The sequence below is a fragment of the Mus pahari genome, chromosome 11 (genome assembly GCF_900095145.1).
Source record: "Mus pahari chromosome 11, PAHARI_EIJ_v1.1, whole genome shotgun sequence".
Classification (NCBI taxonomy): Eukaryota; Metazoa; Chordata; class Mammalia; order Rodentia; family Muridae; genus Mus; species Mus pahari.
Genome location: NC_034600.1, coordinates 39,719,858 through 39,745,698, shown reverse-complemented (window position 1 = coordinate 39,745,698; position 25,841 = coordinate 39,719,858). Strand labels below are relative to the sequence as shown.

Here is a 25,841-nt window from a genome sequence, read left to right as displayed (position 1 = left end):
GGTAGCCAGTATTTTATCTCAGCAACTGGAAGGTAAGCAGGATGAATACATTTCAGTATAAGAAGGTGTGAACACACACGCACACGCACACACACACACTCACACACACATGTACACACAGCCACACACACATGTACACACAGCCACACACACGTAGGTATATGATAATCAGACCATTTCTATTTTAGATGAGTTCAAAGTGCTATGTAAAGTTTGAAGTACCAGTCACTCAAGGTTCTCCCAGTGCCTTCTGTTTCGTTCACGCGAGCCGGCTGACATTCACAGCATCTTTGTCAGCAGACACCTCCTTGTTCAAAGTAGTTTGTTATTAGGACAAACTCTTCTTTGCTAAAAAACTATGATGTGCATTGTGGTCTTTTTTTTTTTCTCTTAAGTGTGACAATTTTCCTTATGAAAATACACCACCAATTGTCCTAAAATCAGGGGAATAGAAAAGTCCTTATGAGAAAATGCCCAACAGTTTTTCTTCTTTAACTATTGAAGAGAAACCACACCAGTAGGGCAGCAATGATCCTCTGGACGACAAAGCCTTTACAGAAACATTCTAAATATGGCCTGACTTTAATCAGGCAATGCCATCTGTCGGGTGAGTGGCAAGGTCACAACTTTTTTATGACAGGAAGAGCATCCAATGCCAGGCACGCACACACAGAAGCCCAACAGCTGCTGATGCTGAACATGTCTGCCCATGTGCTAGGCAGCATACTGGGTGTTCTTTGACTTGTGATGGGGGCCGTTCCCAAGCAAATCCATCAGAAGGTAAAATCATCGTCAAGGAAAACTGCAGTTAATTCCACTGGCCCATGGAACATCACAGCTGAGCACACTGTAGTGCACCCCCTACTTCTTTCTCTGATTGTACTGGCAACTGGGCATCTCTGTGACTCACACTGCTGCCTAGGGAGAAAGCATCTTGTAGCCACAGAAAACACAGAGACATGAGTGGGCAGCCATCAGATCTCAAACTTCAAATTCCAGGTGCAGATGAGTACAAGTTACTTTCACACAATCCTGCATTTGAAAAAAAAAAAAATTAAGGGGCTATCTATCTGTTAGTTTTCTATATGCCAGGATGTTTTGTGGACTATAATCTCAAACCCCCAAACCAAATATGTCTTCTGATTGGACTAGGGCCTAGAATAATGGAAGGTTATTTTAAAGTAGCTGGTGAGTTTGAGTTTTGCATGTAGCACACTGCCAATCAGTTTAACTGCACCATGCAGGATTGTCTCATAGTGATGTCATCAATCATGCAGTGTGGCTGTTAGCAGTTTGCAGAAGAGGAGCCTACTGCATGCACAACTGAGTTACCTAAATGACCCAAGAAGCAAGGACCAGAGGGTGGATTTCAGCCCAGGCTGGTCCATGTCAGAACCTCTGTTCTTAAACTTTACCCTCCTGTCACTGGGGTCATTGGGGATTGTGGGGAGCAGCTGATGTTCTTTTTTCTTTTATTGTCAAGAAACTTTGCTTTGGTTTGTAGAGATAAAGATTACGTTTTAAATTCAAAAGAACATAAAAGCGTGTATATTGTATACATATAATAGAAAATTGTTCTTTAAATTAAAAGGCACAAAAATTAATAGAAAAAAATCAATGTTTATAGCGGAGTCCATAAATATTATTTGGGGTAGAGCAATTTGATGCGTTATTATACCAGGAATCCCAAGAATCTATGTTTTTTGGTAAGGCAAGTCACCACAGTAATAAATGTATCAGTACTAATTATTTAGCATATATATTATTTATTTATTTTATGGTATAGATCTATGTGCTCATGTATGTGCAGACATATATGCCTATGTGTTGGTGCACAAGGAGGCCTAAAATAAATATTAGGTGTTCTTTTATCTCTCTATTGTTATCTGCCTTATTTTTCTAAGATGTATTTTCATCTTGTAACCATGCATTTGTGTGTTTGGGGGTGTATGTACACATGTATGTGGGTGCACACAAAGGCCAAAAGGGGGTGTCGGATGCTATGGGTCTGAAGTCACATATATTGTAAGCCATCTACTATTTGGTGGGGGGCAGTAAGGAACAGGAAATCTCTCACTAAACTAGTAAAGTCATCAGATTTGCAAGGCTCACTAGTCAGCAAAGCCCAGGAAGCCCCGTCTCCACCCTCCGCTCCCCCAGTAGAGCTATTACAGACACACCACCGAGAATATTTCACTTGGGCCCTGGTCACTCATGTTCTGATGTTTACACAGTGAGCACTTTGTCCAGCAAGCCCCTCCCCATCCCCTGTGTCATGTCATCTAAACCAATAAAAATGGTCATGTCACCTGTCTTCCTGCCTCTTCTCATGCCATATATATATATATATATATATATATATATATATATATATATATATATATATATGTCTTAGTAGAAAAGAGATGAGTATCTACAAAGGACAAAGAAGGAACAGAACTAAAAAAACAATAAAAAACAAAAAACAAACAAACAAACAAACAAACAACAGTAAAGAAAGTAATTTGAGGAGGGATTAGGCCCATAATCATTTTTTTCTAGCAATGCTTAATTTGAGTTGTTATCATAAAATGAGAAACAATAAATTGCTAGCACTCCATGTTAGGAAAAACCTACATCATTTCTGTGACAACAATCAATGTTCCCAACCACCACAGCATCAAACGTATGTAAATTACAAAGTGACTACCAGGCAGTAGTGGGTGGGTTCTCTTGCAGATGTGCACACAGACTCTGAGCCTTGGTCTCTCAAGGCTGTGAAAACGTGAGAAAACAAAGATTGGCAGAATATTGAGAAAATCTCTATGTGACTTCCATCTTTACAAAACAACAACAAAAACAACAACAAAAACAAAACCAGAAAAAAATAGGAAGAGAGAAAGAAAGAATTCAGGGCTATAGAGATGGTCCCACAGTTAAGAGCAATTACTGCTCCTACAGAGGATCTAGATTCAGTTTGCAGTGCCTACATGGAGGCTCACAACCATCTGTAACTCCAGTTCTACAGAATATGGCACCCTTTTCTGGACTCTGTAGGCACCAGGCAGGCACTGGTATCCATGAATACATGTACATATAAACAAAAGGAAAGACCATACAGATAAATTTAAAATGCATCTTTCAAAGGACAGAATTTTCTATCATTGCTACTTAAAGGTCAGTGAATGAACAAACACAGTTGTCTGAAAATAACTCCTAGCAGGAGCATTAACTGGGAGAAAGATGTGGAAATAAATGTGTGAGCGGCAGGGCACTGGTATTCCCCGTTTTGCTCCCGTTCCTACATTGTTATTTGAACACTGGTGGATTTCTAATATGGATTTCCAAGTGACATATGGTACTAAGGGATGGAGTTATGGTGGCTCACTGGAATTCTCCCCCAGAGGCACTATGTTTCCAAAGAGCAGTTCAGTAGGTCCACCTAAGTCCATGGCTTTTGTTTCTGGGGATGTCAGACTAGAAGACTCCTGCTAAATTCCATCAACTAGAAATTTTTTTTTTTTTTTTTTTTTTTTTGGTTTTTCGAGACAGGGTTTCTCTGTATAGCCATGGCTGTCCTGGAACTCACTTTGTAGACCAGGCTGGCCTCGAACTCAGAAATCCATCTGCCTCTGCCTCCCGAGTGCTGGGATTAAAGGCATGCGCCACCACGCCCGGCTAACTAGAAATATTTTGATAGTCTAATATATTCCTTAAAGATCTGACTATTCATACTGTTCAATAATTTCACTTTAAAAATAATGCTAACGAATCAGGCATTATAGCTCATATCTGAAATCCTAGCACTCTGGGGGCTGAGGCAGGTGAATCACTGAGTTTGAAAAGAAAAACTTTAACATTACTAGTGACTTCTCAAATTTTTAAATATAGATCAACAAGTCATTTTTCTATATATGCATTCACTTATAACAAGGTTACACTCTGTCACCTGCGCTAGCCTGAATCTTGCTGAGTGGTTCAGGCTGGACTTTATCTTGTGGTGACCTACTACATCTCAGCCTTTGGGGTGGTAGGGACACAAGTATGAGCTACTATTTCCAGTTTTAAATATCACTTAAAAGCACTAAACACAACACAGAATTTAGTTGCCATTTCAATGATGTTAAAGCCCATTGGTATAACTAGTGCCCTCTTTTGGGATAGGTAGGGTTCATACATTTTTTTCCCCTCTATTTTAAAGAGCTCTGCGGTGATCAGCTTTTAAAGCATAAACTCTGGTTGATTTACATGAATATCCTGCAAAGTTAAATTCCAAGCAGAGGAAAAGTCTTGTGTCCAGGAAAGTTAATTAGCAGCTTGTAAGCAAGGCTGTTGACAGTAGCAGTTTGTAGGTTGGGCTGTTTTGGGGGAGAATGACACTAGACACTAGAAATCCCATCCCTTGAACTCAGACACTTAACAACAGAAGTGTAAATTTGGGAACAGAACAATATGACACCAGGCCTGAGGCAGCTCTATATGGGGCAGAGGAGAATTGAGGAGAGAGGTGTCAAAGCTGACCCCAGGCTTCCGATAAAACACCTAGGGAGTAGATAATGAATTTCAGACTGAGTATGCTGAATGCCAGGGGCCTCCCAGGCATCCTGGTAAACGGTCAGCAGGCAGGACACGGCAGGGCAATGCAGAATCTTAGGATATGGGCAGGTCCAATTTCACATAGAAAAACAAACAAACAATAAAAATCTACCTTTATTTCATCACTCCTGCTTGCTTAGCACATGTCACTGTGCTGGCTTTTATTACCTTCATTATCTTCTCTTTTGCCTTCTGTATTAAACACACTGGGGGGGGGCAATAGATCTCTCTCTCTCTCTCTCTCTCTCTCTCTCTCTCTCTCTTTCTGTGTGTGTGTGTGTGTGTGTGTGTGTGTGTGTATGACACACACACACTTCTTTAGTTATTATTCAAAGTCACTCTATTTGACGTGAGAGCTTTGTTGAGTTCTGTTTGTATCCTTTCAAATCATTAACTTCTCAAAGTTTTAGAAAAATCTTTCAGATTTACTATAGCCAGTGTTGAAGTAGTGGAGGGGTTCAGGACCGTGAGTCAAAACCTGTCCCATACATTTGGAACGAACACATTCCTGGGAATGGATAACCAACTGATGAATTCCCCGGAGAGTCACCCCCCTCAGAACAATGCCTAGTGTTTCTGGTGTCTACTACACTCAGTTATGCTTATAGTACATGATTATCCCAGCTTTGCATATCCTAGGCAAGCATTCTATCACTCGGCCACATCTCCAGAGCTGTTATAGTTTAACCAAGATTTCCACAGGCGTGAGATATTTGATTTTTACCACAATTTCAGAATGTATAGGTCTTGTCAACAATTTGCAAATTTCAAAGGAAACTAATGTTCTGAAACACTAAATGATTTTCTTGGGTTTTAATTTTGACCTTTAGACTCTACGGCCAGAGTTGTTCATCTGCATGAAATCAATCAACTAATTAACCAACCATTGTGTGAGAATTGTAGAAGTGCCTTTCTGCTGTGGAAGCTGAGCACACCACAGGCCTGGGAGGCAGTCCCTATGGTGGGAACAGCATGATCATTGCTGGGCCGCTGCTTGAGTCTGTCTGACTCACAGCCTGTGCCCTATCCCTTGACAATTCTGCCAATAAATACATCAGTCTACTGCATTCTCCAGTCACCTTCACCTCTATTAATGCTGCTTAAGGTAAGGGTGTGTGTGTGTGTGTGTGTGTGTGTGTGTGTGTGTGTGTGTGTGACTCTAGTTTATACTGCCTTTGGGAATCATTATAGCAACACCTTCTGAATTAAAATGAATTATTGCTGAGTATGAACCCTCTTCAGTACCCATCTCTAAGATGTATCTTAAAGTCTTCATCTTTGTTTAACGATGTAATAGAGAGATACAATGGTTTGATGCTTCCATCTTCCTTCTGCTCTTGTACAGACTCCATGGTTCTTCAATATCAGAGATTGGTTCACAGCTATCCTCCTTAATCCTACTGAGCAGTCATATTTCTTTGGGGGCTTTGAAGGGGAGTCCAATTCATATCTAGGTGCTTTACTGGATCTGTTTATAATCCAAAAGGTTAGAGTGACTTTCTTCAGCTTCCCAGTTTATTTTAGAAAGCTATTGTAACTGTGACAGGAGAAATCTATCCAAGATAGAAAAAAAAAAAAAAAAACTCATCAAACTCAGTTTTTACTTTTAGCTGAAAGCTGTTTATTACATACTTGGTGTCACTTTTAGAAAAAAAATAATAGTATTATTGAAACATAATTGAGATAAATTACATATTTTAAGGCATGCAACATGACAGGTTTTGACAGATGTATACCAGTGAGAAAATTATCAATAGCAGGATGATGGATGTATCCATCACACTCCAGCTTCTGACTCTGTGTCCTTCAGAAGCCCCTACATGCACCCCTTCCTTCTTCAAGCAACCATTAAACCAATAGAGGCTCAATATATTTCTGACACTGGGGCTTGACACAACAGGGGCATCAGCTTCCTTCCTGTTTTTTTGAAAACAAATCTGATTTTAATAAAAAGAATCCAACAGGGTATTAAGAACTAAGACAAAATATTCTAGGAAAAACCTAATTTTTAAGATGAGCTGTCACAAAAAATGGAATGAGGAAGAGGAGCTGGAGAGATGGCTCAGTGTTTCAGAACTCTTGCTGCGCTGCCAAAAGTCCTCAGTGTTGTTTCCAACACTAAATCAAGTAGCTTGTAACTGCCTCTAAGTCCAGAGCCAGAGAACATACTGCCACCTTCTGGCCCCTGTGAGTAGCCACACTCAGGTGCACATACACATATGCACACTCATAGACACACATACAGAAAAAATTTTAAAACAAACCTTTATAAGCAATGAAATAAGCAAGAGATAACCATGTCAATTGAAAATAGACAAGGCCCTAGAGTCAGAGAATTGCCATCTCACTACAACGATGTTGTTGAAATAGAAATAATTCAAGATATAATAATTGGCATGTACTCATTTATTAAACAACATAACCAAATATTTAAGTAGTAATATAATTAATATAGTGGCAAAAGTTGGGGTAGGTTTAGAAAAGAAATGTTGCTATGTTATTTTTGAAAATGTTGAACAAGTTATATAGATATAGATTTAGATATAGATCATTGCATACATACACACACACATATCACTAAATCACATTATTTTATCCTAATAATTTGACTTCTGAAAATTTATACTAGGAAAAGTAAGTAGCTGAACAATATATATTCATATTCTTAGGAAAGAACCATATAACATTTGACAGTTCTCTTTGTAGACATGAATAAAATGCACGTGTGTGTGCATGCGCGCACATACACACAAACATTTTACTAAGAAATGTCTGCTACTTTCATGATTTTAAAAGTTATTTTCTTAACACTATGCTTACATTCTTAATTAACCTTTCCATACATAATTTAATATATACAAGGATAAAAAATCTAAAATATATATATTATAAAATGTTGAGAGTCATTGTATAGTTTAAGAAGGTCTTATAAAGACATTTTTAAGTTAATTTTTTTTAATTTTGTGTTTTGCATGCATGTATGTTTGTGTGATGGTGTCATATCCTCTGCTACTGGACTTACTGAAAGCTAGCAACTATCATGTGGGTGCTTTGGACTTGAACCTGGGTCCTTTGGAAGAGTTGACAATGTTCTTAACCAGTGAACCATCTCTCCAGCCCCAAGACATATTTTTTGCTAACGAGAACTTCCTTAATGTTTCATGATTTGTCATTGTAGTCCAACAAAATGTCTCTAATAAACTTTTACTGTTTAAGTAAAATCAAAACATGAAAATGTGATATAAATTGTAGAAAATAATTAATCTGTGCAAAGTTCTCAAATGCAGATCATAATAAAATTAAGTCTTGTCAATTGGGGACATTTCTACTCTCTTCTAAGAAGAGGTAAGAGAGACATATTCGTGCAGAACTATAAAAATGTATGAGAATTTTCAGATGCTAAACAACAGCGCAGTGACTGGAACAACAGCCCTGGGAGCCTATGATAGGTAGGGCAGCTTATAGTCTGCAGAGCTCCTGGGCTACAGGACAGGGAAAGGAGCCCCACCATTGTCAGACAGTCTTCTTACACTGAGGTGAATCAGAGAAAGTCCAGGCAGACATTATCCTGATCACAGTAGCCCAGAGGACAAGGGCACAGTGAGAATGTGTGTGTGTGTGTGTGTGTGTGTGTGTGTGTGTGTACATCTACGCTGACTCTGTCTTGATGTGAGGGAGCAGTGGGGGTATGTTTATTAGTTGTATTTGTAGAGTTAGTGCAGACAGTCTACATGAATCAGATTTTCAGATGGTTTAAATATGTGTGGCTTATAGTATATTAGTGTCACTTCAGTGGAGTATCTGAAAGATTAGTAAATAAAATATCACAGAGAATAATGGACTAACGGGACTAAGGGCCATGCTTAAATTAGTCCTACTTGTAGCACAGTACAAGCAAGCATGCATTTACAATGAGATCTTTGTATTTTATCCAGTGATATCATAAAAACAAAAGCATGCTTAGATGCTACCAAAAATACCCACAGACTTTGTAGGAAATTACTTCAAAAAAGTATGGCGGTTTTACCAATTGGACCAATGTTTTTCTTGAATGAGACTGTTCAATCATGATTTATTCTTAAACCATTATGAGTCACTGATAATACCTAAAGCCAAGAGCAGGTATGACCAATATTGCCAATTCCTACTATCTTTGGATGGTAATTGACTTAGTGCTCTCAGGGATGCAGTAATCCATGAGGTAGACTCTAGTGAGCAAACCTTGGCTTAATTGGATAGCAAATATTATATATATATATATATATATATATATATATATATATATATATATATATATATATGCCAAGTTGTATTCTGTATGTTGTATGGAGCAGGCCCTGCTACATCTACAGTAGTGTTGGATGTTACATGCTACCCAAACTTCTCATGGAACAAACTTTTCTATATTGACCATTCTCGGGTGGCTTATTTGAAGTAAAATGTGTGTTGGCAGCCAGCACAAGGGGCTTTTTGGCACTGTGCTGGTCTAGGTAATGTATTATTGATCTGCAGTCTGACCGGAAGGCCAGGCATCTTGAGTTTCTCTGTCTCCCATTCTGAATCAATTGTTGCCTTTTAGGAACTGCTCTATCAGACATACCCAGGTCTTCTTTACTCAGAACAGGAACAAACTTGGTGTTACAGTGTGGGCTACAATCAGTAACAAAATTAGTCCCTCTATATCCTACTTTGCAGATTTCTTTCCCAAGAATTATGTTACCATAGTCATTCCACATTCTCACTAGATGTTTCTATAGTACAAGAGAATTTAAATAAACCACTTATTTACAAGGAATCTTAGTCATAGGTTCTTATTGTCACTTATCTCCAAGCAAAATGCCCTGCTATTAAAATGAATAGAATTATTATTTCACAAAAGTGTGTGTGTGTGTGTGTGTGTGTGTGTGTGTGTGTGTGTGTGTAAATCAGTGAAGCAATGAAAGTTTCAGGTTAGTGAACACTATACTGAAAAAACTAACTAACCCTGGCTCTTTCTATAGTCTTTCAAGATGATGATCCCTGAGCCTTGCAGGGAGAGGTGTGTTGTAGATGTCTAATTTTGAGCTGAGCTCTTCTCTTTTATTTTTTTAAGTAAGTGGTAAAAAATAAAATTTATTATGTAGCTCTACTCAAGTCATTTTTCTCTTGTTTTTCCTTTTATTGGGTATTTTCTTTATTTATATTTCAAATGCCTCTTTACAGGTCTTCCCTCTGTAAAACCCCTATCCCATCCTCCTGTGTCTATGAGGGTGCTCCTCTACACCCACTCCTGCCTTCCTGCACTGGCATTCCCCTACATGGGGGCATTGAACACCCTCAGGTTCAAGGGCTACTTCTCCCATTGATGTCCAACAAGAACATCCTCTGCCACATATGGATCCCTTCATGTATATTCTTTGGTTGGTAGTCCAGTCCCCAGGAGCTCCTGGAGGTCTGGCTGGTTGACACTGTCACTCCCTTAATCTATGGGGCTGCAAATCCCCTCAGCTCCTTCAGTCCCTTCTCCAACTCCTCCATCAGAGACCCCACGCTCAGTCCAAGGGTTGGCTTCAAGCATCTGCCTCTGTACTTGTCAGGGTCTGGCAGAGCCTCTCAGGAGACAGCTATATCAGGCTCCTGTCAGCAAGCACTTCCCAACATCCGCAATAGCATCCAGGTTAACAACAAAAACAACAACAAACCCAAAAGCTTCTCTGATGAAGGTTAAATGATGCCCTCATTTATGACTTTAAGGATAAGAACTTAGGGGCAGTTTATTATCATTTCAAATTAGCAAAACAATTGTTTTACATTCTCTCCTGATAATTAGGCAGCCATAGGTTTTTGGACCCAGTTAATTGTACCAGGCATGAATTCCATTTTATAGAGTGGGCTCCCAATCCAATCAGCAAGTCGTTAGTTACTCTCAGAATGTTCACGCCACTCTTTCACCTGTAGGCATATTGTGTTAAGCCAGTTTTTACTGTAGCTCACAGGGTTTACAGGGGAGATGCCTGTTGATTATTTTTCTCTCCTGGTAGTATGTGAATATCATTGCTCCAGAACCCTGAAAGCTCTCCAGCAGGAGTGAGACGTCAGTACCAGCTTGGTTTCTTTAACTTCTAAGTATGGTGTGTCAATAACGGAGTACTACCATCAAGTCATAGAGGGTAACAGAGAGCAATGTCGATATTGTCTGGGAACCTATGATACCCATTGCTAACTACTCAAAAATAAACATTCATATGTAGCACATGGCTTTTTATTTGATAACCTGTGGTATCTGGGAGAGGTGTTGTGCCCCCATTATGGAGTAATTCCATTTGTATAAGTATATGTATATGTATATGTATATGTATATGTATATGTATATGTACAGGTTTTAGGAAGCTTCTACAATAGCAGGTTTTCAGATGGTGTCTTCAAATGTCTTTGGTGTTGAGTTGTCTATCCACATGCCTCCTTCTCTACCTGGCCCTCCAGCCCATATTCTATTTAACCATTTTTTTATCCCATCATTTTCCTTTTTCCCTTCATATTTTTCACATGAAAGAGGTATTTGTTTTCTATGCAAGACAAAACACAAGCCAGCAACTGAACATTTAAAGCTTGCTGAAGTCCATTTATTCCCACTGCAAGAGATCATTACTATTCAGTGGCTGAACTATTTAAGTGTCAAACTGTGAACTATTAGCCATCAAAAGGGGACAACACCAAAACTCAGAAAAAATGCTCTCTGGGAAATGATGCTGAACTCTAAGAAAAATTGACCTAAATCTTGCCTTACCAGAGGGCTGGTTTCTGTGTTTCTGTAGACAATCAGATTCTCTGTGGTCTATACATTTTCCTGTCAACTACAAGGATTTACTTATTGTGAAAACAGGGAAAGAGAGGTATCGTAGGCAATCCCCTGTGTGATCTCTTTTTCCAGACACTGAGGATGGTCCTGAACTAGGCTAACATATCCACATGCTTTGGGAATTCTGTGTTTTAACTGCAGAAGTTTAAAAGCAAAGCCTAAACACTCACTGTTTTTCTATCATGCATTTTCTAGGGCATTAGGATGACTATGGGGGTCCTTTGGGACTGCCTAATTGGAAGATGAGACAAAGAGGTGTTTGCTACTTCATGGTAGAAATCCATTCAATGGTTTTCAGTCTCTTTACAAATCTTTAGCTATTGCTAACTGTCCTGATAAAAGAATAGTTTTCTCAAGCACTCCTAAAGGTGCAATGAGAGAGATAACAACATGATACCAATGTCCCCAGAGCTCCAGGTACCACCAATCTGTGTAGTACAGAGTAGAAACAAGACTTAAAGCATAAAGCTTTGTATACATCTCTGGAAAGTCTTCCAAATGTTGTAGCACAAATATGAAAGTTATTTGACAGATTTCCTGCCACACATTTGGCTACAATTTTAAGAATGATCATGATATCACCAATAACAAGTTCAGACTTGTCTAAACTGCCAGTAATAAAGTATTGGAATATAATCAATAATACTAAGAGAAAGACTGCATTGTCTTGTTACTCTCAGCACAGAAAAAAAAATAACTGTGTTGAAACAAGAGATGATCAGAGAATAAGCAGCCAAAACTATAGAATTGAACATCAACAAAACACATGTATTTCAGAGAAATTAATCAGTTTTTAAAATTAATTTAAAAGGTCAAAAGGAAAACAGAGTTGAAAGGGTTAAACTGGAATGGGGAGGGGAATGCAGGAATTGTAGAGGAGGGAACACAGAAGAGATTAATAACACCAAAGACATTCTTTTTAAAAAGTCATTGAGAAATCTACTACTGTGGAAGTTTCCTAAAATATATACATATACATATATAAAGAGTCAAAATGTAGCTACCCCATAACATGGCAACAAAGCCCCTTCTAGACACCAGAGATTAACAAACAAAAGACTTAATGACAAGAATAGGTTGAATCTTTTCGAGTTGCTTGGCAGTACGTCCAATACACCTCCAAGCATTATAGACTATAATTAGTGTTCTTGGTCATCCTCCAGAATATGAGTGTAAGATGCTGTTACAGAAGACATCACATATTTGAGTCACAGGACATGTAGAAATCAACTTGGTGATGACTTGGAAGTGTTATCCCTACTGGCTAGTGTTTATAGTGCTGGAAGGGTCTGTGCATGCTACTGGGAGAAGAAAGTAATGAATAGTTTGACCCAGTTATGAACCTTGTGAGCTGCAAGACCTGGCAAGACATTTCAACTATACAGCAAGTTGCGTGCTTGTCATGGGAGTAACCAACTACTTTCTGATTGGATTCAAGTCCTGTCCATAAGATGAAACTATACATGGCACCATCACTAGACCAAGAACCTACAGCAGAGCGATAATATGCCCTGGGGGGGGGGGGGGGAGACACGCTACTATTATTTTATTTAATGGATGTTTATTAAGCCAACTCTTAATGACTTATTATACCATAGATTAATGCAACTCTCAACCTTTATCAGAGAAGCTTCCATTTGAAGAATATGGTGATTAACTTTGGTCAGCATGCATACACTATGAAACCAGGGAATGTTCTGTCCTAAATGAAACATATAACTGTCCCTACTTCTTCCAAGACTTAAGGATCATTGCAGGAGAAAAGGTAGCAATGGTGTATGAATCAGTGGTAGTGAATGACAAAAGGGAAGCTGTCTCCTGAACACAACAGGACAGCTGCACATATGAACTCACAGTGATGGTGACAGCATACACAAGACCTATGCAAGTCCAAGCCAGACTAAATCCTACCACAGTAAAGGGAGTGCACATTAAATCCCACCCCTACCCTTGGGGCTATTGGTAATTGTTAGCTGCTCAGAGACAAAAAGGTAGTTTTCCCCAAGCTGTAACTTCTCCTGACGGTGCTTCAGTGGAAGACCATGGATCCAAGAATATTTGAGCAGCATAAATTGGTCCTGATGTAGTTTAAAAACAAAAACCAAAAAGAAGAACTAAACTGGGTAGATGGAGAAGGACAGTGGATACGGGAGTGGTTGTGGGAAGGGGTGAATCAAAACATGCTATGCAAAATTCTCAAAGAGCTAATAAAAAATTAAAAATAATGTTACAGATTTTAAATCATACAGATTATGTCAGCTTTATTTCGTAGGTGTGTGTGTATAGGTGTGTGCGTGTGTGCGTGTGTGTGTGTGTGTGTGTGTGTGTGTGTGTGTGTGTNGTGTGTGTGTGTGTGTGTGTGTGTGTGTGTGTGTATGTGTGCATGTGTTTTATTAGAGTCAGAAAGACTATATCAGGGTCTCATGCACACATTATACCAGAATGGTGCATCTCAAGCCTGCTATGATTTCTTTACATTCTAAATAAATATTACACTGTCACTGAGTTTTCCTTGTTTTAACACGGGCTCCCTGAGTCATTATAGAAAGCTTCCGACAGCACAAAACACAAATGCATCTTTTTGTCAACCACTTGAGCCACTGTGGGAGATAGAGTAAATGATTATTGTATTATAGCTAAGTGACAAAAATCTATATGGATCCATTATAAACAGAAAATGTGACATTTAAAAATTTTGGAAATTTTGACTCTTAAAACCTCCCTGGAATACAGCCAGAATAAATCCTACTGCCAAACATAAGTACATAAGATAAAATTGGTATAACTGTGTTCTATTTTACTTGAATGAGATCTGTCTTCTGTTTGTTGGTTATATCTACATGGTTCTCCAGAACTATTTTTAGAAATCTTCATATATAGGATTGGATTTCTTGGTGTCTAGCACTGTGCTTTGAACATTTGTTCGGGCAAATATTTACAAATACATTTAAGCTATGAGTGTACTTCAACTGGCTTTTTACATTTCTCACTCAAAGTGAAAAAACTATAGGAAGCATATTTCACAGGTCTGAGACACTTTCTAAGCACTATAACTCCCTATGACATGCACACAATCTGGAAAAGATCACAGGTTCAAATCAGAAAGGGAAGTATTCATTAAATTCAGCAAATTCTATGAATCACACATGATGGAGGCTACCATAGAAATGAGACTATAATTTTTATTAATAATTCATCTAGTAGAGGTAAAACAAAACCAAATATAAAAATGAAAAAGAATACTAGTCAAACTTCTATCTTTAGGTGATAAAGACAGATGGTTAGTTCAAAACAATGTAGATATACTGTACAATTCATGATATTACTTCAATTTTGTACATGATTTATACCCATGGTTTATTTTTGACACTGGAGATTTACAAACTTTATTTAAAACAAGGAAATTAATGCTTTCAGATATACCTATAGCCACTGAAATAGAATCACAATATGTACGTGTTACAACACCCTTTCAGTTATTAACAGTTGTCCTAGGCTGTGTCTTCTATCATATGCAAATGATACATGCAAAAGACAGCCAGAGATAAGACTGAAGAAAGCTGAACATTGGCATACCACTAAAAAGATGTATTCCACTGAGAAATGTAGTTTTGATATTTCTACCAACAAAAATATATTAGGAAAAGTATATAGAAAAATAAATATACCATAAAATTATATAAGAGTGCTTCCATTAAGTGGCCCAATGTTATATATGTAAATGTTTTAATCAAAATTAGCATAGAAATACATTCCCCTTAAATAATTAGTGAATAAAACATGTAAGCTTTTTGTATAATTTTATTTTTATATAACTTTATGGAAAGCACCAGTATAAAAGGAAACAGAAAAATGAGAATGCGTATATGATTCTAGGGTCATGTGTCACTATAGAAGCAAATTTTTGTGTGCATATGTGTGTGTATATACACATGTGCATGTGCACACACTCACACACACACACACACACACACAAAATCTATTTTGTTAGATCAGGTTAGCTCCTCAGAAGGCTCAGTAACCTCTTAACGAGGAAAATATACATACTAAAGTATCCCTTTCAAAGTGGAATGAAGAGAAATGAAGTTCAATTGTGTTAGTGATGATCCAACCCCACCCGCAAGTCACAAGTTGGGAAGAAAAAAAATTCCAAGAAAGATTTGACTTCAAAGATTTCAAGGAACAAAGTGGCGAGGAGACATACTCACTGAGCAATTCCCAAAGTGCTCATGTGTGAGCAATGTGAAAATTCTAAAAATACTAGCCGGTGACATCTCACTTGTTCTGCAAAATCCTAAGCTAGAGAACAAAGATTCTTCCAAGTCACGCTATTAAACATGGCCATCATACATCTGTTACATAATAATTATAAATAGCCCTCAAGCCACGTGTGTTAGCAACCAGGTGGCCATGAATCTGAGCTTTTGTTCGAATTAAGATATAAAGACGCTTAATTATTGTTTTATTTTAAGGTTACAAAAAGTGCCTTTAATGTCAGTGATTAAACATGGTAACTATAGGCAACACTGGATCTGACAGTGACATGTGAATTGATTGTAAGACAAGGACTGAGACATCTGTATGGACATTCTCAGAATCTCCACAAGAGGAGTTATTAAAGTAATTGAGGCATTCTCCTTGATACAAAGGTTTAGTTAAGGAAATTACACCTGTGTATTAGTGAGGCAGACTATTACAATGATTTTTATATTTCCAACTACATCTCTTACACCAAGGGAAGTACTTACTTGGCAGTGAAAAAGTTCAGCTTGAAGAATACATTCCCAAAAGCAAGTTTGACACAACAAAGAAAAGGCATGTCTTATGTGATGACATTCTTTCCTGAACTGGCTATTTATGGAATAAAAATACTTTCTTAGATTTTTATAGCAATCATGTAGTCAGAGTCTTCAAATAAGAAACTTAGCCCTATCCCTAAAAATATCCCTATCAATACTTAAATTCTTGTTACTGCAGAAGAAACAACTTGGTAACGTGACAGACATTTAAGAACCTCCATTAAATTATGCATAAGTGGATGGTGATTGTGATGGGAAGCAACAGAGGCCACTCTAGAAAGTTGTGCATGAATCACAAGACTTTCCTGATGTCACCTGGGTGACTCTGGGACTTTAGACCAATTACTTTCTTGCATGAGAAGACCTGAGGAGAAGATTAAAGCTCTTCAAGGCAGTAGCAGTGAACAGCTACAAATCACTGTTATCCTTTAGAAATGTATGTAGAGGGACAAGTAGAAGAAATGTGGGGTGATAAGCCCACGAGAGCAGAGCACAGTGGCGAATGGCCTTGGAGATAAAGATAAGCAACCGAAATTGGTTGGGAAATGAATGGGTACCCAGTAGAGAGAAATGGAGTGGCGGCAGTGAATGGTGGATCAGAAGAGCTAGACTGGATTTTGAAATCATTAGAGAAGGTAATAGCCAGAGAGGAAATTCCATAATTGAAATAAGAAACCAAAGGATAAGGATGGGTAGGCTATTCCTGAACCAAGGTAACATTTCAGAAGGGTCTAGCGAGGCCACGTAAAGGAGCACAAGGAGGTACAATTGACCAGATTGTGTAGATGAGCCAACAGGAAAAGTTTGCTGTGTATATGAAAAAAAGGTAGTTCTGCTCTTACACTTACAAACCATTTGCTCTCTTTTCATTCACCTATTCTGTGTGTCGGTCCAAGCTATTTCTGGGCTAATCCATTCTAATATCTAGCAGGAGGAGGTAGAGATCAGAAGTCAGTGGCTGAAGATGTTATTGAAATACCAATAAAGACTGAATCTCTGGGGTACTGAGCTGCCAGCAACCAGCCATGACAACTATTCCTTATTAAGTGAGGGGCAACCTGGAAACACATGTGGAAATCACAACAGACTCAGCATCCTTGAGGGGAGGTTTGCTCTTTGAAGCTGTTTGTCTCTTAAAGCTGCTTTAAATAAATAAGTCGATTTGTATGCTAAATATGTGTACACATAAAATTTTAAACACATAGTAAGTCACACAGTTTGTTTCATGACAATGCCTTTATAAGCCAGTATTTAAGAACAAATTCATCCTGTTACCAATTTGCCATGTTAACTGCGTCTGTACACTCAAACATTCTCCACAAGTGATACTTTTGAGTGTCTCAAAGGCCAGGAATGTGCTAACAAGGGAAAAATAAAGATTAAATAAAATGAATTGCAACTACAAACCTAGACCTAATGAATATGTTGAATTTTTTATAAAGCACCATTTCATATGCTGGTGAACAATTGATCTACTTAATGAAACAATGGATGAATGAGAAGAATAAAAATCAGCCTAATAGTGCATTTGCTATCAAGTTCTAATATAAGCAAACACCCTTAATATCTTATTTAATATTCAGCCAAAACTCATTTTTTTCTCATTTCTGTTCTAAAGAAGTTGGGGGGAGTAATTTTATCATGGACTTCTGCTGACCTTAGTGAGTGGTTACGGGGATTCCAGCAACAGACATGGACAATCTCTGGAGCCCTTGGGTCATCAGACAAGTGGTGCCAACCTTTCAGGGGAACTCGATTATTATTGTCATGTATAGTATTGCCCAGACCTCAATACTTTTATGAGTTGAAATTCAAAAAAAAAATACTCATTTTCATGAAGAAGTTTAGATCTTAATGCTTTCTCTTCTTCAAGTTATATTATGGAGGCTATTAGAAACACAAATGAACCTAACACTGGGCTGCTTTATTTTGCCTGGTAAGCCAGTAATTCCATTCTGACAGTTAAGGGACACAGAACTTCACAGAAACACCATTTAACAAATTACTTAGCCAAAACAGACTTACCAAACTTAATCATAGTAAAACAAATGAAGGGGAACATTCCAGAGACGTCCGTTGCACTAAGACACTTTACAGAAATATTAATTTCTTGAACTGAAAGGCATCATTCAATATTTCAAAGTTGAAACTGGAAGAAACGCATCCAATGATCAGGTTCCTATAGCAGCGTCCTGAACTGGTAGTTCTTCAATTAAATGATAAAGAAAGTCCCCCACACACACCAGTCAGTAATTGTATGTGAGGATATGGCAGGGAAATACATTCATTCCATCCCAAGGAAAGCATCTGAAACTGCAGCAAATTAACATGTGGATGGAGATGGGGACGACAACGGAGAGGACAGGCAAGCACACACTGCTGGGTGGGTGGAGGAAACACTGCCCAAGCATGGGAGCAGGACAGGAGGGGGAGACTCTGAGGAAAAGGTGTCCCCCTAACAATTAAGCACAGAGGATCTGCCCCAACTTCATCACCCCAGTCTCATCTCAGAAAATGCTTTCAAGTCGCAGAAATACTGAAACCAGCCGCTGTGAACATGTAGTAGCCACAATTCTAAGGTGAGACATTCCAACATTCATTTATATATGAAAAGGTTGAAAAAGTAAATGGAGCAGAAATAAAAGAAGTAGACACAGGGAAAGGAAAGGTGGCGAGGGGAGGGGACTCTGGCCCTGTGTCTTTGCCCTTGAGGAAGCATAAGCTTACAGGCTGATTTTGTAGTCTGGGGTGCTTTGTGGGACAAAGGCCATCTCTCCTTTCCGTATATGTTGATTCTGTCAGGAAGTTTATGAACAGATCTCCTGAGAACTATTCATTAAATAAAGTGGGGGCTCATTTCTTAGGCAGATTGTTCTGTATCTTGTTTAGTTGCCTTTACACAGACCAATTGACGCACAACCCAACTTTTTTTTTTTTTCAATGTCCAACTCAGTGACCTTCCACTATCCCCAGCTGTGAACACATTCCCACGGTTTAGAACATGTTACTATGTAGCGAGGTCTTTTACCCTTTCAGCTTCCAATATCCATCCCTCACGCAGCCACGTGGAACCACTTATTTCTGTCTATAAGTGCATCTACTCCCTAAACATTTCCTACGCATCGAGTCACGCAAAATGTCATTCTGGCTCTTTTCCAAGGTTCATCCACGTGACAGCACGCCTTCTGTCTGAAGACAGAGCTTCGTTTCCGATTTACTAATATTTGCTGTAGGAATAGATTATGTGTCTATTCTTCATGTGATAAACTATTTCTACTTTTGGTTATTAGAAAACTTGCTGCTACACATATTGGTGCACAATACTTGGGAGGATATGCTGTCACCTCTCCTGATATATTCCTGTGAGTGGAGTTATTGGATCATATGCTAGCTCTATGTTCAACCATTTCAGGAAATGAGATATCCTATATTTTCCTACTCATTCCTCTATGTCCAACCAATGATTAGCTGAAACAAAGCCATCTTCAAAGCTTCTAAAGGCTTTATTTTAGAAACCCACATTTTGTACCCAGCTTCTAGTTAAAATGATCTTGTTTATTCATGAATTCACACTGCAATTACTTGATAAATAAAAGCCACACACTAGATGCCCTACGCACTTATTCTTTCTGATACAATATACCATTTGTAGCAATGAAAATTAATTGTGAAAGCTCTTGTAGGTAGAGGCATAGAATGGTAGCTCTCCCATCAGGATGCTTCCCATTTTATTTTGCTGTTCTGGAACCTGACTGTAAAACATAATGCTGGGGTAATAACATTTCAAATAAAATATACAGAATTTTATGTTGGCTTAGCAGTTTGAAGGTTACTAGCAATTTCAGTCTGCATAATACTCACTTAACCCTTAGAGATTTCCAGAGTTGAAAAAAAATAATGTGTAAGTAAGCGTCCCTACATTGTAATATGTATCTCTAGATACAGAGCTGGTGGGGTGTTACCCAAGACTCCAAAGTTCAAGACTACAGCATGTTTAGCTGTAGCTAGTCGAGTGAGTAGAACTCTCAGATATGTCAGTCTGCCACATTTCTCCTCTTTTCTCTTCTTTCTACTCTCCCCAACACAGCAAAGAACACATATAATTTAAACTGGACACTCTATTTAAACTTATATATACAGTGTGCTTACACAGAAGCTATTGTGGGGTTCAAGAGAAAACATTCAACACAAAATACCAGGCACGCTGGAAACATTTTTAAAAGGGTACCTGTTTGAATTACCAAAAGTTATCTTGCTCATGACAATGTCTGCATTTAAGAATACAGTTAGGAGGTTTTTTAAAAGAACAAATTATGAAAGAAAAAAATGCATTCAAAGCACACTACTTAATTCAGATATATTCCTATTAAAAATGATGAGCACCTTTTGCGTCATGAATGACTGTTCGCTACTAGTCTTTCCTGCTATAACTGATAAAATTGAAAAGTCTCAGAACGAAAATTTACTTGTCCCAATTTTCAACCCAACTGCAAATCTGTCAGAGAATTCCATGCCAGTCCTGTGGCCCAACAACTCCTCAGTGACGTAAAATCACTTCTGGAGACCATGCCTTTGTTCTGCTCTGAAGGTTGTCAATGTTTACCAACTCAGAGTTTCCACAAATCTCCAACACTAGAAGTTTCAGACTGACTTTCTTTCTTTTTTTTTTTTTTAATTATTTTATTAGATATTTTCTTCATTTACATTTCAAATGCTATCCAAAATGTCCCCTATACCCTCCGCCTGCCCTGCTCCCCTGCCCACTCACTCACTCCCACTTCTTGGCCCTGGCATTCCCCTCTATGGGGCATATAAAGTTTGCAAGACCAAGGGACCTCTCTTTCCAATGATGACCAACTAGGCCATCTTCTGCTACATATGCAGCAGGAGACACGAGCTCAGGGGGTACTGGTTAGTTCATATTGTTGTTCCACCTACAGGGTTGCAGCCCCCTTCAGCTCCTTGGGTACTTTCTCTAGCTCCTCCATTGGGGGCCCTGTGTTCCATCCAATGGCTGACTGTGAGCATCCACTTCTGTGTTTGTCAGGTACTGGCATAGCCTCAAGAGAGGCCACTATACCAGGGTCCCTTCAGCAGAATCTTTCTGACATGTCCAATAGGGTCAGGCTGACTTTCTAACGTAACACAATTTCTTTTCTAAAATAATTATGGTAGTTGTGCATGTTTTCCCTGAAAGCTTACAGCCTCCACTTTCCTGTGTGCATTCTCAGGACACACCATCTGTGTATTTAAACACTTCAAGATGCATGGCTTTACCTGTGGCTATTTCAGTTCATGCAGGGTATATTATCCAACCACATCATCATTCACCTGCTTTACCTGCATGCTGTTGACTAGTTCAGACTAGTAAGTCATAAAATAAATACAAATACCTACAATTTTGCTCCAGGCAAGAGTTGTAATTTAGTTTTACAATACAAGGGAGGGTTTTTTGGGGTTACACCTTATTACTTAACAATTTGATTTTAATTGACATTTTAATATTCTCTACCAATTAGGACAAAAGAGATCATCAGTTTTGAAAATATTTGAATTTATTTATTACATATATTTTAAAATTGGTTTAAAACTCCTAAGCAACATATTTAGTATGTTTATAAGCTTGAAATTATTTGCTAGATTGCCATTAGGGTAAAATTTTAATAAATATTTGTAATTGAAATTACTATATTGGAAAATAATTGCTAAATATAATTTGCTATGTAATTACACAATGTGAGGCATAGCTATAATCAAGATTTTCAAATGTCATTTTCGAATGATACACATATAAATATAATAGGAAAATTGTATTATTCTCTTCATTGTACAGATTAACAATTACTTTAAAATAGAAATTCCTGAGTATATAATGTACTAAAGTGTCTCATGAAAAGAATTATTAATGCCAAACTTCTGGCTACTATTCGAAGATTTGAAACTCTACTCTTTTCTGTTTTCTCAAGAATCCAAAATGGAGGGCTGGATTTTAGAGCAGGTCCTTTGGTCTGAGGCTCCTCACCTGACTCCAGAGGTCAATGAGGATAAACTATCATTGTCAAACTCATTGCATCACTGCATGGCTTGATATCATGCCAACATGTATGTATGTGCATATGCATGAGTATTTTAAGACAAGCGTAATATAATTTAAAAATTTCAGGACCAAGTTTTTACTATTTCATCAAAAGCTCGGTGTTTGGTAGAAACATTCATCCCAAGTTCAATCCTCACCCTAGAAAAGATGCGTTCTCTCTCTCTCTCTCTCTCTCTCTCTCTCTCTCTCTCTCTCTGTGTGTGTGTGTGTGTGTGTGTCCCTGTCTCCCTTCTTCCCTCTCTCCTTCCTTTCCCTTCTCCTTTCCCCTCCCCTCCCTCCCTCCTTCCCTTCCCCTTCTTTCTGTAGATTTTTTGAAATAAAGTTTATTGTATAGAAATATAACACACATGCACACATACGTAAATCCTCTCATCTTCCTCTTCTTCAATGCCTCTGATATAGAGATCCTATAGATTATACTTTATTAGAACTTTTTCCAAATATCCAGATAACACCATATATATATATACATATATATACTGTATTAGCAAGCTGCATGTTCATGTAACCATCTACAGAGACCAGTTAGGACTTACATTCTATTCCCCGCTTAAGTTTGGCCACCACTGGCTTTTCTGTCAGTCCCTTGAGAAAAGACCTGGAATTGAGGGCTAAACTCATAGTGAACAGCCACAAGTATGACACCCCACTAGCTGCTGACCCAGCCACTGCCTGCCCCTCGTGACCACTCACCCCAACTGACCAGCACCATGAGAAATGGCCCGCTTTGCAGAGTTCTAACAAATGCTTGATTGGCTAAGTGGCTGAGACTGAATCACTTCGTAGATGAACAGATCCACCAGGTCCCTGTGGATGAATACGTGGCTGACATGTCTACATCTTTCCTTCCAAGAACTAGAAGTACAAGATGAACAGAAGGGAAATTAAATGCTGTGTCACTCAAGGGTCAGAATGAAAGGCACAGAAAAGGTTTGTATGGCTGGATGCTTGGCATCAGAATATCAGTAAAGGAAAGTGACAAATTGCTTTTCAGGTTCTTCTGAAAGGTGAACAAGAAAAAAAATGACAAAAACTGAAACCACAACTGAGAACAGCTTCTTCCAACTCCCAAACCCTCAAAACAGAGCTTCCAGCATCCTCTTGAGAGAGGGTGAGAGTCTTCATAGGGTAGGAGCCCCCGCCCCTCCCTGATAGTCTATTCAAATATACTTTTTAATACTTAGCTTTGCTTTTTTCTGACCTGTGTCAGGTAACCCCAAGTAATTCAGCCACATGCCTAGAGGTATTGGTCACAAGGAATAACATTCATATTTATCCCACCAAAGGGCTAGTTCAAATACAGCACATATGAAATGGTCTGATCCCTGCTTTAAATGGTCCGATCGCTGCTTTGCATCCTTGGGCTCTGATTGCTTCCTATACCAGCAGTGTAGAGCCTACACACAACCAAGTCTCTCGAGAAGACCGTGACTAGAGCACTGAAATAATCACCTCTGATTCTTAACACTGCAGGACACACTTCTGGAGGTGTCAAGACTTTATTCCAGAGAAATTTTTCTGGCCAGTGCTCGTAAGCCGAGTTTGCATCTACCAACTCATGCTTTCAATACAAAGTGTATGCTTTGTAAATTTTGTTTCCATGAAAATTATTTGAATCCTATTTATTTGCCTTTTTTTTCCCCAAAGATGGATGACAAGGAAAATTGTTTTCTCTCTTTTCCTTTCTCTCCAAATTCTCTTTCCTAAAGTCCACTTCATCTTCTAAAATCAGAGCATCTTTAGACTAACTCAACACAATTGTCTTTTGTTTTTCTAAGATGAGCAGAGTTCTGTAGTTGTACAATTTTGTTTTGTTTTGTTTTGGAGGATAACTGGAATTCAACCTCAGGGTTTGAGAATACCACCCTGCTCCCACCCACAGTGATGCTCAATTAGATGAGAGGGCCCCTTTAGTTTTGGTCTGTGTTTTTCATTTAATGAAGTACGGGTGACTAGCAAGGATACACACAGTCTCATGAATGACATAAAAGTTGCTTGAAAGGTTGCTCAGAGGAAGTCACCACGCGACCGAGCTTTAACAGGGTACCCGAAATCGCACGGAAGACAGCTATATAAAAAGATGGTCTTTATTATTCCTTCAAACTTCAATCCATCACTCAGCTATAACAATGCCTAGAGTATCCCCTACTGGCCAGTCTACTCCATGGCTAGTGATAGGACATAGGAGAAAGAATGAGTTCACTGCTGCCATTGCAGTACCAGGGGCCAAAGCAAACTTCAGCAGCCCTGTTACGGCCTTTGCATTTCGTTTCATTATGTGGTTCCTGCAGGGGTTTTCCTTAAGATTTAGCATGCTTTATTTACTCTTGCAAAGTTTTCCCAAGCACGTTGAAAAATTTAGCTTCTGAGCAAACTAAGTGGCATTTAAAATCAGCAAAGAAAATTAATTTTTGCTCATGTTAAATAGCTTTTGCCTCAGAGGGCAAGTTATCAGATAACATTCGTGAGCTCTATTTATGGTTGCATATCACTTATACAAAGTGGTTATGTGCACTGAATTTTAGACTTCTGAATATTGATGTATTTTTTGAGATATATTTGGGGTGATACCTAAGTCTAGACACAAAACACTTGTTTTGTATACATCTTACACATAAATTCTGAATACAATTTTAAAAATATTTTTAATGTGCCTAGAATTTGGTTACAGCATTGTCACACGAGGTTGGGAGTGGAACCTCTCTCTAGATGCCTTACGTTGTTGGTGTTTAGAAAGTTAGATGGAGGACTTAGGGTTTTAAAACTAAAAGATGCTAAATCCTTACCCATCCCAAGTTAAGGGGCTAGCCAAGACCCAGATGAACAAAATGGTGGCGGTGGCAATGTCATTAGGATGCTGATTTCCATTAACAAAAATGAATAAGAAAGCAAGCAGCTGAGAAGAGCAGATACTGCACTTGATCTTAGCCAAATAAAAAACAACAAAAAAAGAAATTTAGCAATAGTGAGTTCTTAAAAGCTTGCCACACAAAGTGTCATGGTGATATTTTATGACAAATTTCAAATTTTTATTGAAGAAGATTCTTATTAACTTTTTAAAACTACTTCTTTTCTTCTTTTGAGATTATAATAAAATTTCTTGATTCCAGTACCTCGCTCCAAACACTCCAAACCTACCTTCTTGGCCGCTTTCAAATCAATGGCCTTAAGTTTTATTACTTGAGTTTTATTTCTTGAGATGATTATATGTATCTCCCTCAAATATGCCTATCACTTCTTGAATTCATTTTGTTTTGGTCAAAGAGGTTTTTGTTTGTTTCTATTGCTAACAGACCTATGTATATGTTGATCAAGTTTGGCTTATTTACTTGATCAAACAAATCATTTTGCTCTTCATTCATGAATGTTATCTTCATGTTGGTATTAATGACCATCATAGAAGCCAACAATGAGTCAGTGAGTAATTATTCGATAAATCACATTATTCTAGGAGCTTTGTATAAATTGTTTTATATATTATGCACTGTTTATTTTTCATTATACTCTTAAAGTTTTCATTCTTAAAAACACA

General features: G+C 38.2%; 1 protein-coding gene and 1 pseudogene across 6 annotated transcripts in view; both read right to left on the bottom strand.

The window, feature by feature from the left end:
- The window catches only part of Pde4d (phosphodiesterase 4D), a 1,422,283-nt gene that overhangs the window by 548,789 nt on the left and 847,653 nt on the right, over positions 1 to 25,841 (bottom strand). The window lies entirely within an intron of this gene.
- Positions 22,678 to 22,930, bottom strand: LOC110329227 (annotated as a pseudogene).